The sequence below is a fragment of the Neomonachus schauinslandi genome, chromosome 5, assembly GCF_002201575.2.
Source record: "Neomonachus schauinslandi chromosome 5, ASM220157v2, whole genome shotgun sequence".
Classification (NCBI taxonomy): domain Eukaryota; kingdom Metazoa; phylum Chordata; class Mammalia; order Carnivora; family Phocidae; genus Neomonachus; species Neomonachus schauinslandi.
Window position 1 is genome coordinate 80728823 of NC_058407.1, and position 12848 is coordinate 80741670.

General features: G+C 42.9%; 1 protein-coding gene across 3 annotated transcripts in view; it reads left to right on the forward strand.

The window, feature by feature from the left end:
* Positions 1-994: 994 nt before the first annotated feature.
* KRAS (KRAS proto-oncogene, GTPase) overlaps positions 995-12848 on the forward strand; it is a 45443-nt gene continuing 33589 nt past the window's right edge. Inside the window, exon 1 of one of the 3 annotated variants that reach the window (XM_044915444.1) lies at positions 995-1041. The gene's annotated coding sequence lies outside the window, so the exon portion shown is untranslated. Of the gene's footprint in view, positions 1042-9602; positions 9814-12848 lie in introns of those variants that run through there. The other 2 variants (XM_021690533.2, XM_044915445.1) reach the window with 2 other exon arrangements.

The following is a 12848-nucleotide window of genomic DNA, read 5'->3' on the forward strand; positions in this document are numbered from 1 at the left end:
TAATGATGACTTCTGGAGAGCCAAGGTGTTTATGAAGCTGAACTAAGATTTAGTGTCTGAGAAGTTTCATAGTTTTGGTTTTTTGTGTTCTTTTGTTTTGTTATATTTTGATAAAGGAAGGTAGGAAGGAAGGAAGGAAGGAGAAAGAGGCAGGGAAGGGGGAGGAAAGAAGAAAGAAGGAAGAGAGAGAGAGAGAGAAAGATCAAGTATTGTTGAGAAAGTGAGAGTAGAAACTTTGATTATAATATTATCCATACTCCTGATGAGCCTGATGCGTTAAAACAATCTGGGGAATATATACAGATGGTCCCCAATTTACCATGATTCAACTTAATTTTTTTTTTACTTTACAATGGTGAGAAAGCCATACGCATTCAGTAGAAACCATAGTTTGAGTTTTGAATTTGGATCTTTTCCCAGTCTCGTGATATTCAGTATGATCCTTTCTTGTGGTGCTGGTCAGCGGCAGCCACAGCTCCCAGTCAGCCCTGCCATCGTGAGGGTAAATGACCAGTACATTGACAACCATTCTATACCTGTACACCCCTTCTGTTTTTCACCCTCAGTACAGTATTCAACAAATTACATGAGATATTCAGTACTGTGTTATACAGTAGGCTTTGTGTTAAATGATTTTGCCCAAGTGTAGGCTAATGTAAGGGATTCTGAGCATGTTTAAGGTAGGCTAGGCTAAGCTATGATGTTCGGTAGCTTAGTGTATTCAATGCATTTTCGACTTTCGATATTTTCAATTTATGATGGGTTTACTAGGATATAAGCCCATCATAAGTCAAGGAAGATTTGTGGTGTGTTTACAGTCGTAATAAATACACGATAATTCTTTGTTTTTACTCACAGCTTTTCTTCAAGCCAGGACAAGCCCTGCCACCGTGTCAGTTAAACCATCTGCAAAATGCACAAAAATTGTATTTGGAAACATTCCCTTGGCATTCTGTGAAATTCAATTAAGTAATGTCTGTAAAGTACTTCAAGATCCTGAAGAACACAAAACTGACCTAAAAAAAAGAATTTTCAGTTATGGCAAGGGAGTACATTATTTGGGGCATCTGTTTTACCTTTATATATTATCTTAGTGCTAATTTCTCCCAAATACTAATATCAATAGATACTGTCTAATAAGGACTCAGAGAGCCTGTTCTGAGACATAAAACAAAAATTTTGGAAAAAAGCTAATTAGTGCACTGGCCTTTATTAAATTAATTAAATTATTAAATTACTGCCAAAAAAAAAATTTAACAAAAGTTCTTTTGAACAGTAGCTCTCAAAGTGTGGTCCTGGCACCCCTGAAAGTTCCAAGACCTTTTTAGGAGGTCTGCAAGGTCAAACATATTTATAATAACACCAAGCTATTATTTTCTTTTTTCATCTTCATTTCTCTTATGAGTGTACAGTGGAATTTTCTAGAGCCTGTTTAATTCTAAATAGATAGAATTCAGGAGCAGATATGAGAATATAGCTTCTTGTATTAAGCCAGACATCACAGAGATTTGCAAACATGTTAAAACAATGTTATTCCTCTGACTACTTTCATTTATTTATTTGTTTATTTTTAAAGATTTTATTTATTTATTTGAGAGAGAGAGTGCACGAGAAGGGGTAGGATCAGAGGGAGAAGCAGATTCCCCACTGAGGGAGCCCGATGCGGGACTCAATCCTGGGACTCCAGGATCATGACCTCAGCCGAAGGCAGTTGCTTAACCAACTGAGCCACCCAGGTGCCCCTCTTCTTACTACCTTTAAAGATATAGGTTATTTTTATAAAAATGGTTTTTATGTTAACATGCAATGAGTTTATTATTGTTATTTGAAGTGACTAAATAAGGAACTCCACAACTTTTAAGTGTGTGAAAGGATCGTGAAATCACAAAGTCTGAGAACCACTGTTTTATTTATTTATTTATTTATTTATTTATTTATTTATTTATTTATTTATTTATTTATTTGAACCACTGGTTTAGAATGTGAGTTCCAAGAGAGCAGAAGTTTTTTTGTTTTGTGCATCAATGCACCAAGTAGCCCAAAGAGTACCTAGCATATTAAGTACTCAACAAATACCTGCTAAATGAATACATGAATGAATGGTTACTAACATGTCAGATGAACTAACACGGACTTCTCAAGGGCCTGAAACAAACAGTAATATTTGGGTTGTTGAGGTTTGTACATACATTAGGATGGACTTATTTTATGCATGCATTAGAATTATTCATGAAAAAAATTCAGAATAAAGTGAAATAATCATTTATATTTCCATTTACAACCTCTCCATACATTCAAAGACCTCTGATATAAGAAATAATCACCCTTTCATTGAACACCAAGAAGTTCTTTTGAGTTTTCAGCATCTGAATGACTGGTCCTCTTATCTTTCTGGTACATTCACAAACTCCTATATCTTAGCTTTCACTGGACATTTGACAAGGCAAATAATGTTCCACCGAAACAAGAAAAATTTAGCAAAAAAAAAGCGACTTGCTTCTTTCAACTGAGGACGTATGGATACTAAATTAGAAGCTTGGTCCCAAAGGGTTAATGCCCCTAGGCTCCAGAATTGATGTTACAATATATCTAATAACTGCGATTAAGGAGAAAAGACAGAAACTAGGAAATTCAGGCTTGTAATTAATAGTAGTCCAATGAGCACCTCCTTGGAGAACTAGACGAAAGCAATTAAAAAATAATAATCTGACTTTTAATATTTATTTATTTATTTATTTGAAAGAGAGAGAGAGAGAACATGGGTGCACATGAGTCGAGGGAGGGGCAGAGGGCGAGGGAGAGAGAGAATCTCAAGCAGACTGCATCAAGCATGGAGCCTGAGGCGGGGCTTGATCTCACAACCCTGAGATCATGACCTGAGCCCAAATCAAGAGTCTGACACTTAACCAACTGAGCCACCCAGGTGCCCCCTGACTTAATATTCTTAAAAACAAAACAAGCATTAAATAAAGTTACTATTGCATTAAATAGAAACAAAAGCAAGAGACTTAAATTGATTTGCAAAGACCTCACTTGAGTGGATTATTTGTCCTATTATTTTCTCTACAGCAGCTTATCAGCAAATCTTTATTAAGTAACTACGATGTGCTCAACTCTCCTTGGCTCATAAAATCTGAGAATTCAGTGGTCCCTGGCTCATAACATTTATATTTCATCAGAGGAAGAGACAAGCAAACAAACAACCAAGATAATTTCAGGTATGGTGAACACTAAGTAAAGGAATGAAACAGACCATTGTGTTAAAGGTGACTATTTGAAGGGTAGAAGTGAGGGAACAGGGTGGGGAGCGATGATGTAGACCGGGTGTTGGGGAATCTCTCACTGAAGTGCAGTTTTAAGCCGACACCTGAAAGGCAGGAAGAGGCTTGCTGGCAGGAGCATGCAAATATAGGGCCCCCAAAGAGGTTGGAAGCAAAAGGTGGCTAGTGTAGTGGGAGCCCAAAAGGAGAAGGGTCCTACATGGTGTGGTCAGAAGCCACATGAAATAGCTTGAAGAAGTTTGAATTTTATTTTTGAGTGCAATGAAAAGCCTTTGAAGAGTTTCATCTTGTCATGTGATTCAGTTTGCATTTTGAAAAGAATCTGGCTGGCTGCTTCATGGGAAATGGATTGCAGAGGAGCAAGAGTAGAAGCAAGGAGACCCATTAGAGATGACTGTCCCCCTGGGACAGGGACAATGGATGGCAGTTTGAACTGCAGTGGTGGCAGTGAAGAAGGGGATAAGGGAACAGACAAGGGATCCATGTGCTTTTTGTTTAAAATTATGCATAACACTTGTCTGGCTTATAGGAGGAGTTTGACAAATGGTAGCTTTTAACGTCACTGCTGGATTCTTAAGCAAGAAGCTTGCAGAGATTAACGAATTTATTCTAGCTCACAGAACTAGTAAATTCAGCCAGTGCACCGTTCCCACTGTCACTGGGTACTCTTAGCCATCCACAAAACACCTTACCTGCGGTCTTTTTCCTTCCAATCTTTTCTGCATTTAGCTGCCATTCTGTTCATCCTCGAACATTGCTTTCAACATGTTTATCTTGCTGATAAGCACATTATATGTATTCATGCAGTTATTGAGTAATTGCAGTGAACTAGGCTTGCATGGGGGGCGTTGGTGTTCACACACCTAAGATAGGGGTTTTGCCTCGGGAATTTTAGAATTTACTTGAGGAGACATGATTAACGCAAATGAAATAATAGAGAGACCAAAAAGAGAATGGCATAATTAACAAAGCTTTCATAAAGGATGTTGAAAGAGAGAGCATTTTAGTAAAGAGAGAGACAAAAAATGCTAGGTGAAAAGAGAAGCAAAAACAACATGCTGATTTTGTGGCACAGAGTGGGGATGTGCTTGAGAAGAGAGCATCTGCTCTGGGAAGGTGGAAGACAAAGTGGCAGGGCAGGATGGTGCCAGACCGTGCATGTAATCAAAAGCTGGGCATCAAGGATTTGGACCTGATTCAGCTAGGTATAAAGCGTTATTAAAGATTTGTAAGCAAGATTCAGTTGGAGTGAAGGCTTTGCTGGGACCAATGATCATTTCTCCCTCTAATTTCAAAGATAATTATCATCATCTTTAGATACTCATTAGGTACTTAGCTTGTAACTCTTTGCACTTTAAAACTCTATAATCTGTAGGGCTGCAACCTGTATGGAAAAGGTGCAGAGTAAATGTTTGATGATGATGAAAAGACATGTGGAAGGAAGATTAATTTGGTAACAGCATATGGCCTGAATTGAAAAGAAGAAAGCCAACAGGTAGGAAAATCATGAGGAAGTTGTTTCAGAAATATAGGCGTGAAGGAAGGAATGTGGAAGAGACAGATATGAGAAAATACTTAGGAAGTAGATTTCAAAGGAACTGAGCCAATTTGAATGTGGAGTGGGTTGAAAATTAATTTAAGTCTTCAAATCTAAGTGTTTTGAAGGGCCATGATGCCACTCAGGTAAGATGGAATAATTGGCAGAGGGAATTGGTTTGGGGGAATAAGGTGAAGAATTTAGTTTTGGACAGGCATCCAAGATGATGACAGGACATTCATTTAGAAATGGCCTAGGAATTTGGCTAGATGAGAATGAAGTGACTATGTAGAAACAGGGCTGAAGTTTTGTTATAATTTTATTCACTTCAGCAGGTATTTATAGAGGCACTACTATGTGCTAAGAGCTATGGGATATAGAGTTAAATGAGGCAGAGACTTTGAGGAATTAACATAATGGGGGAAAACAGATGTGCGAAAGGGAATATAAAGTCTAATGAAGTAAGTGTCCAGAGGAGATTATATACTAAGAAAGTGAATTAAATGGCACTTATTAGGACACAAATTTCCCACTAGAGAAAACTGGAGAGTCCATGAAAGCACCCGTAGGTAGCTCCTTCTGCTTAATCTTTCCTGCTCTGTGTCCTGCTACTCTGGCCAAACTGTCTGGATTCAGGACTGGCCCCCAAGTGAAGGCAATTATTTCAAAGTCAGGCATGAAGAAGACCCACCACCAATCAGGTGGCCCATCAGGAAAATTTGTCCCATAAAAGCCCTTCTTATCGAATAGTGAATGACAGATACATTTCGATCCTCTTGCTTGGGATGTTTTAAATGTAAGTCACAGAGAGTAGTCACTAGAAGCAGAGACAGCAGTGGAAGTTGGGACTGTATATGAGAAAGAAGCAGAGAGATGCTGATTCAAGAGAATGGCAAAATTACTAGAGCATGGGCAATAGACGCTTGTCAGTGAGGGGATGAGCAAGGCACCAGAGCCTGTTGCAGGATCCTAAGACCTGCAGTTGATTTCTGGAATCAACAGTAGTTCTGGCCGATGATATGTTTTTCTAAGGTTTCCTTCTTTCCTTAAAATAAGCCCTCAGCATTCATAGTGCTCTGAACATGTCCCGGCACTTTATAGCTCATAAGAGCCCAGCTAGCACAAAGGAATTTCTATTGTTTGGGCTTTCATTATATCTGCAGAAGAGGGTATCTTGTGAAGGATAGGTCAGTGTGATCTTCATAAAGCACGATCAAGGGATGCCTGGGTGGCTCAGTCGGTTAAGTGTCTGCCTTTGGCTCAGGTCATGATCCCAGGGTCCTGGGATCGAGTCCAGCATTGGGCTCCTTGCTCAGCGGGGAGTCTGCTTCTCCCTCTGTCTGCTGCTCCCCCTGCTTGTGCTCTCTCTCTCTGACAAATAAAATCTTAAAAAAAAAAAAGTATGATCAAAAGGATGTTGACAAGGACACGTGTGTATGTGGCTGCCTTCCCCGAAGAGTGTAAGAGTAGAGGGTAAAAACCTCAATTACATCTCAGAGCAAACCTCGAATCCCTGTTTATGCTTTTTGCTATTCCCTCTCTCTTTTCCCATCGTGATCACAGTAGAAGTCTGTGGGCTTGTCCTTGGGGAGAGCAGAGAAAAGGAGAGCCATGGAGACTATTCAGTGCAGGCACCAAGCTTAAAGAAGAAAACCCCAGAAGACAGTAGACAGTGTAGCTGCCAAGAGCCATTGAGTGTCAAGATCAGAGTTTCTCAGTGTACAGACTGCTCACCACCAGTTTAGGATCACCTGATTTGTTAAAAAAAGAAGATTTCTAGATCACCTTGCCCCAACTGAATGGAATCTCTGGGTGAGCGGCCTAGGAACTTGCATTTTCCTAAGTATGCAAGGTGCTTCCCTTTGAGACCCACTGCTGTGAGCCCTGTGTCAAGGAAAGAAAGAGAGTTCTGGCGTCTGAGCAAGAACTCAGGACTGAAGGATGGAAAAGTTTGGCACAGCATAGGCATACATTGCTGTAGGAGTGAAAAGGAAAGAGAGAAGGTGTGTGAGGTAAAGCTGGAGGATAGGGTGCACAGAACAGAGTGGCATGCAGGTTTGCTCTGGGAATCACGAGCCTAGATGATAATTGAGACCATGGAGATGGATTAGGTTTCTGCTAATGCCAGAATTTTCACAATCAGCATAAAAGTGCTATATAAAGCTCTCTCCTCCTCTTTATTTTAGTCCTTGTTAGATTTATGGAGCACCAACTACAGGGAGAACATTGTATTAGCAGCTGTCAAGGAAAACAAGAGCGTATCATGTACTTGAAGTTGGACAAAATAAATCTGTAGTTTATACTTAAAAGCGACTACATAGCAACATCCAAGTAAGTGCAAATTCATTCATTTAACAAAAACTCATTGTGTCCATTATGTGCAGACACTTTCCTTGACTCCACAGGGTGTGGTTTATCAGAAGGTGACCTGGGTGAGTTTAAAGGCATTTTTTTGAAAGAAAGTGAAAACAGATTACTGAGAGTTTAAGACACTCTAAGTAAGGATTTAGAGTCACAGAGTTCAGAGGGAGGGTACATAACTTCATTCATTCAACACTCCATAAATATTTATTAATGCCTATTGTGTTGTAGACACTGGAAATACAGCAGTAAGTAATAGACAAAAATCCCTGCCCTCCTGGAGCTTAATATTCTGGTGGAAGAAAGACAAAAAAGCATAATAAATAAGTTATATAGCATATTAGAAAATGGTGTTTTGGAAAAAAAGCAGGAAGAGAAACAGGATTTGGGGGGGAGGGAGAGATGCAATATCAAAGATGATCTTTTGGGAAAAACTCGTTAGAAGGAGACGTTTATAAGTCTCCTATAAGGGGACACCTGGGTGGCTCAGTCATTAAGCGTCTGCCTTCAGCTCAGGTCATGATCCCGGGGGTCCTGGGATCGAGCCCCGCATCGGGCTCCCTGCTCAGCAGGGACCCTGCTTCTCCTTCTCCCTCTGCCTGCCATTTCCCCTGCTTGTGCTGTATCTCTGTCAAAAAATTTTTTAAAAAAGTCTCCTATAAGATCTGTAAGTGTCAGGAAGATCTGTGGCTGTGTAGTGGACATGTGTTCTGTTAGGAGGCAGCAAGTGCAAATTCCTCCACAAGAAGCCTGCCTGGCATTTGCGAGGAACAGCCAGGAACCTGTGTGTGTGTGTGTGTGTGTGTGTGTGTGTTGTAAGTGAGGAAAGGGGTAATAGAATAGAGTTCAGAGAGGAAAGGGGTGAAGGGTGTCACATAATCTAAGGCCATAAGACTTGGGAGATTTTTGCTTTTCTGTTAAGTGGGATGGAAGCCACAGCAGGATGGGAGACTCTAGAGCTGGGAGCAGAGGAGTGAACATGATCTGACATGGATAGTTCATTTCAGGGGGGGACCTTGGGCCCAATTTTTAACCTCTCTAAATTTGTTTCCTCATCTGTAAAATAGTGAAAAGTATTCGTCCTCATAAGGTTGTTGTGATGATTAAATAAGATGATATGTACAAAACATTGAGCAACTGCTTGACACAGAGTAGGCACATCCTTTTCCCTTCCCTGTCTTCCACTTCCTCTCTTCTCTCTTCCACCTGGTACCAGGTGCTAGGAGAGAAAGACCAGAATAAGCCTTGCAGGTGACAGCCCACCTAAGGGGTGGGAAGAGAAGGGTGACAGTTGGTTTAAGGCCTATGTTAAGTGACGTAATAGTTGGGATTTAAAATAATCATTTTATTGTGTTTTACGATGTGGACTAGAGAGACAGAACTGGAAGTTGACTCAAATAGGTGGTCCTATTAGATGCAGACGCCCGTCTGCCAGGCCTCAATCTTGAAAACTCACCCGAACAATTTACCTCTCTAGGTAGTTTATCAGACTCTGGGTTATGCTAGCAATTTTAATTGTTCTTTTGTTAACGTGTTAACTCCCTGAACGTTAACTGATTAATCTCGGTCTTCTAATTAATGTTTGAGTGATTCTCCTCAGGTCTAAACTATCAAGGGCACTTAAACACAGTTTGCCTTCTGTTTGTGCCCTCATGGGCAATAGGCACATTTGAGGTCGCTGTTTAGAATGACCTGTGACGACTTCAAAACATTCATAAAAACAACAAAAAACAACAGACCTCCTCCCCGTTAAGATTAATGATGAAAGCCTATGTCATGTCTGTTTGGGCTTGGGGCTAGGTTCCCAGCCCCCATTGTTGAGGCTGGTAATCACCAAGCCGTGGTCAGAAAGCCCCTGGGTGGGGAACTGTCTGCCTCATGTCTCCCTAAGTCACCGAAGTCGCCTCCCACATTTGGTGACTGCATTGTTTATTTACTTGCAGTAAATGACAGTAAATGAACGACCCCGAGCGGCGGCGGATTTCCCGCAGCTTCTCGCAGTAGACCAGAAGGGGTGCGGCACAGTCGCTCACGGAGCCCCCGGCGTGCGTGTAGCCCACCACCCGCCCGCCCGGGTGCGAGTCTGCGGCTGCGGGCTAGGCTCTGCGGCGAGAGTCCGGAGGCGGGCCGCCGCGTGGGTCCGGCGGTCCCTCCTCCCCGCCCCGCCGAGGCGCCGCCCAGACCCCCCTGCTCTGCCGGCCCGGCTCCCCCACCCTTCGCCGCCCGCCACCCCCTTCCCCCGCCGGCCCGGCCCCCGCTCCTCCTCCGCTGGCCGGGCCCGGCCCCCTCCTTCTCCCCGGCAGCGCTCGCAAGGCTCCCTCTCTTCCCTCTTCCCACACCGCCCTCAGCCGCTCCCTCCCCGCACGCGGGTCTGTAGAGGAATCGAGCGCCGCGCGCATCGATAGCTCTGCCCTCTGCGGCCGCCCGGCCCCGAACTCATCGGTGTGCTCGGAGCTCGATTTCCCTAGGCGGCGGCCGCGGCGGCGGAGGTACAGCGGCGGTGGCGGCGGCGGTGGCGGCTGCCCGGCCAGTACTCCCGGCCCCCGCCATTTCGGACTGGGAGCGAGCGCGGCGCAGGCACTGAAGGCGGCGGCGGGGGCCAGAGGCTCGGCGGCTCCCAGGTGCGGGAGAGAGGTACGGAGCGGACCACCCCTCCTGGGCCCCTGCCCCGGTCCCGACCCTCCTCGCCGGCGCCGGGCGGGGCCGGCGGCGAGTGAATGAATTAGGGGTCCCCGGAGGGACGGGGAGGGGGCGCGGGCGCTGAGCCCCAGCGGGCGAGCGGACCGGGTGGGGGTGTCTGCAGGGGGAGGCGCGGGGACGCAGCGACGCGGGGAATGAGGAATGGGCGGTGCGGGGCTGAGGAGGGTGAGGCTAGAGGCGGCCGCCGCTTGTGCTGCTTCCTGGACGGGGAACCCCTTCCTTCCTCCTCCCCGAGAGCCTCAGCTGGAGGCGGCCGGGGAGAAACTCGCGGGCTGGGCGGGCTGCCCCTCGGGGCGGTCGGGTGCGGTGGAGGTTACTCCCGATGCGCTCCGATCTCCCCTCCCCCTCGTCGTCCTTCTCTCTCTCTCTCTCATTCTCTCTCTCTCTCTCTCTCTCTCCCTTCGCTCCCGCACCTCTTCCTCCCTTCCCAGCCCTTTGCTGCCTCGGTTACTGCCTTCTCCGCTGCATCTAGCATCTCTAGGACGAAGGTATAAACTTCTCCCTCGAGCGCAGACTGGACGACGGATAGTGGTCCCTTCCAGTGTGTAGGGGGTATATGAGTAATAGGAGAGGTCACGTTTTGGAAGAGCCTAAGAAAGTGCTTAGAGACCACTGTTTGTGGTTATTGTGTTTGGAAAAAATGCATCTGCAGCCGAGTTCCTGACTGCTCCCCTCCCCCATGTATGGGCTGTGACATTGCTGTGGCCACAAAGGAGGAGGTGGAGGTAGAGATGGTGGTGGAAGAACAGGTGGCCAACACCCTACAACGTAAAGCCTGTGACTTAGTGAAAAGGAAAAAGTTAATCCCAGAAGGTCTGTTTTGCTTTGTCAAGTTAAAACACAGAAAACCCGCAGAGCAGAAGCAGGGCTTTTTCCTTGCTAGTTGAGTGTAGACAGCAATAGCTAAAATCGTACTTAAAGTTTAATTTGTCTGTTCTTGTCCTTTCCCCTATCTCTTGTATATTACCTTTATCCTTACAAATTTGACCGCCTTCCCAAGAGTTATTACAGTACTCCTAAATAGCACTCATATATATATATATTTTTTTTTTTTCAAACTGACTTGCAAGAGGAGTTAATTGTAGCAATCTTCCAGCCAACTGCCTGAAATACTCTTAGGCATGTGCATGCTTTAGCTGAAGTCCTAAGCTAGCATTTTTAACTCTTGACATTTATCAAAACAAGGGTTAAAATAGAAAGGTATTTTCTAATTTTTATACAATATACATATTATATTTGTAATGGAAAAAAAATCATTGAAAAAGAAATTACAAAGGGAAAAATTCTGTTCCTAATCATCATGTCAGAATCAACCATATGAGTGATGTCACTCTTAGGTGACTAAGGTCCAAAATGCTGACTCGACCATGAGATAGACTATAGATATCAAATATGGTTGATATCAACATACTGTTTACTTTGAGACTGTAGCCATCCACAGGCATACTTGATTTTAAGAGACCGTAGATGAGAGGATAATTCAGTTTTATGACAAAAGTGGTTTTCTTTTTCCCTTAACAAAGTGTTGGGTTCTAGTCCCACTTTAGCCTCCGTAGCTATCTTAGCTTTGGGTGAGGGGTCTCTTTCTGGCCTATGATCTTCAGTAAGTCTCCTTGGGAACCCAGTTCTCTCTAGTGGATTTAAATATACTTGGTTTCTAAAATAATTCAGGGATTTTTTTTTTTTCCAGAAAGAACAGCTGCATAAACAGGTAGACCAGAAGGTGTGTGTTTCTCAGCACTCACACAGTTAAGCTCTATAATCTCTTATCTGTTCACAGTATCTCCTAGGCTAGCAAACTTTTTAGCTGCAAGGACACCTTATACTCTTGAAAATTATTGAAGATCCCTATATGGGGTATGTCAATATGTACCATAATACAAATTAAAACTGAGAATTTAAAAAATTGATTAATTCATTTAAAAATAGAAATAATAAGCCTATTACTTGGGAACATAATAGCATTTTTATGAAAACTTTTTCAAAACAAAAATTAGAATAGTGGCATTGTTTCACATTTTTGCTAATCTCTTTAACTATATTGCTTAATAGAAGACATCTGCATATCTGCTTCTGCGCTCACTCTATTGTGATCACATCTGGAAAACTACACTTGTTAACGAATAAGAGTGGAAAGGGTAAATAACATTGCAGTAGTAATGGTATTATTAGTATTATTGGTTTTCGCCTCTTGGACCCCCCAAAAGTTTTAGGAATGCTGCTAGATTCCTGGACCACAGTTTGATAACTACTGTTCTAGGCTACCCAAATTGTTTTAGGGGGTGGGATAGGCAGGGAGCTAGAGTACATTTTGGTGTGATTCTCCTCATTGTTCCCCATTTCCTATTGCCTGTATTTGGAATAAAAAAGTGGGAGCGAACAGGATAAGATACATGCTTGGGAGAGGCTGCCAAGGTGGCCTAGCAAATAAGGCTAGGTGGCACAAAATAGGCCAGGGGGGCTGTAATATAATAGTCTTTGATACAACAGTTGTCTAGCCTAACTGTTCTTTGTGAGAAGACTCAGGAATAGTGTAAGGAAGTAATGGTTAGTATGTTATCATTTGGAACTTTTTTTGGGGGAGGGGCACTTATTTGGATAATTCTTGGTCTTCAGTTAATAGGATACCGCATGCACTATAGTATTTATATTTGCACATTCATTAATTTAGAATAACTTATCCTGTAATTATTGTGAATTTACTGCCATTCTTTAGTTCAATCCTTATTTTTAATAATGTAGTTATTGGGGGGAAAGAAGATAAAATTAAGTAAATTCACTCTATTTCAAAAAGTTTGAAACAGCTGATTAAAAAATATTTTCTGTCTTGAGCTGTCAACCTTATAAGTTGCCAATATTTATTTCAATTGTTGAGAGACTATGTACAAGAAGCAGAGAGTAAAAGTCACTGAGAAGTATTCACTTACAGCTTTTAAAATTCCTCTCATTAAAAGCAGTGCTTATCTTTA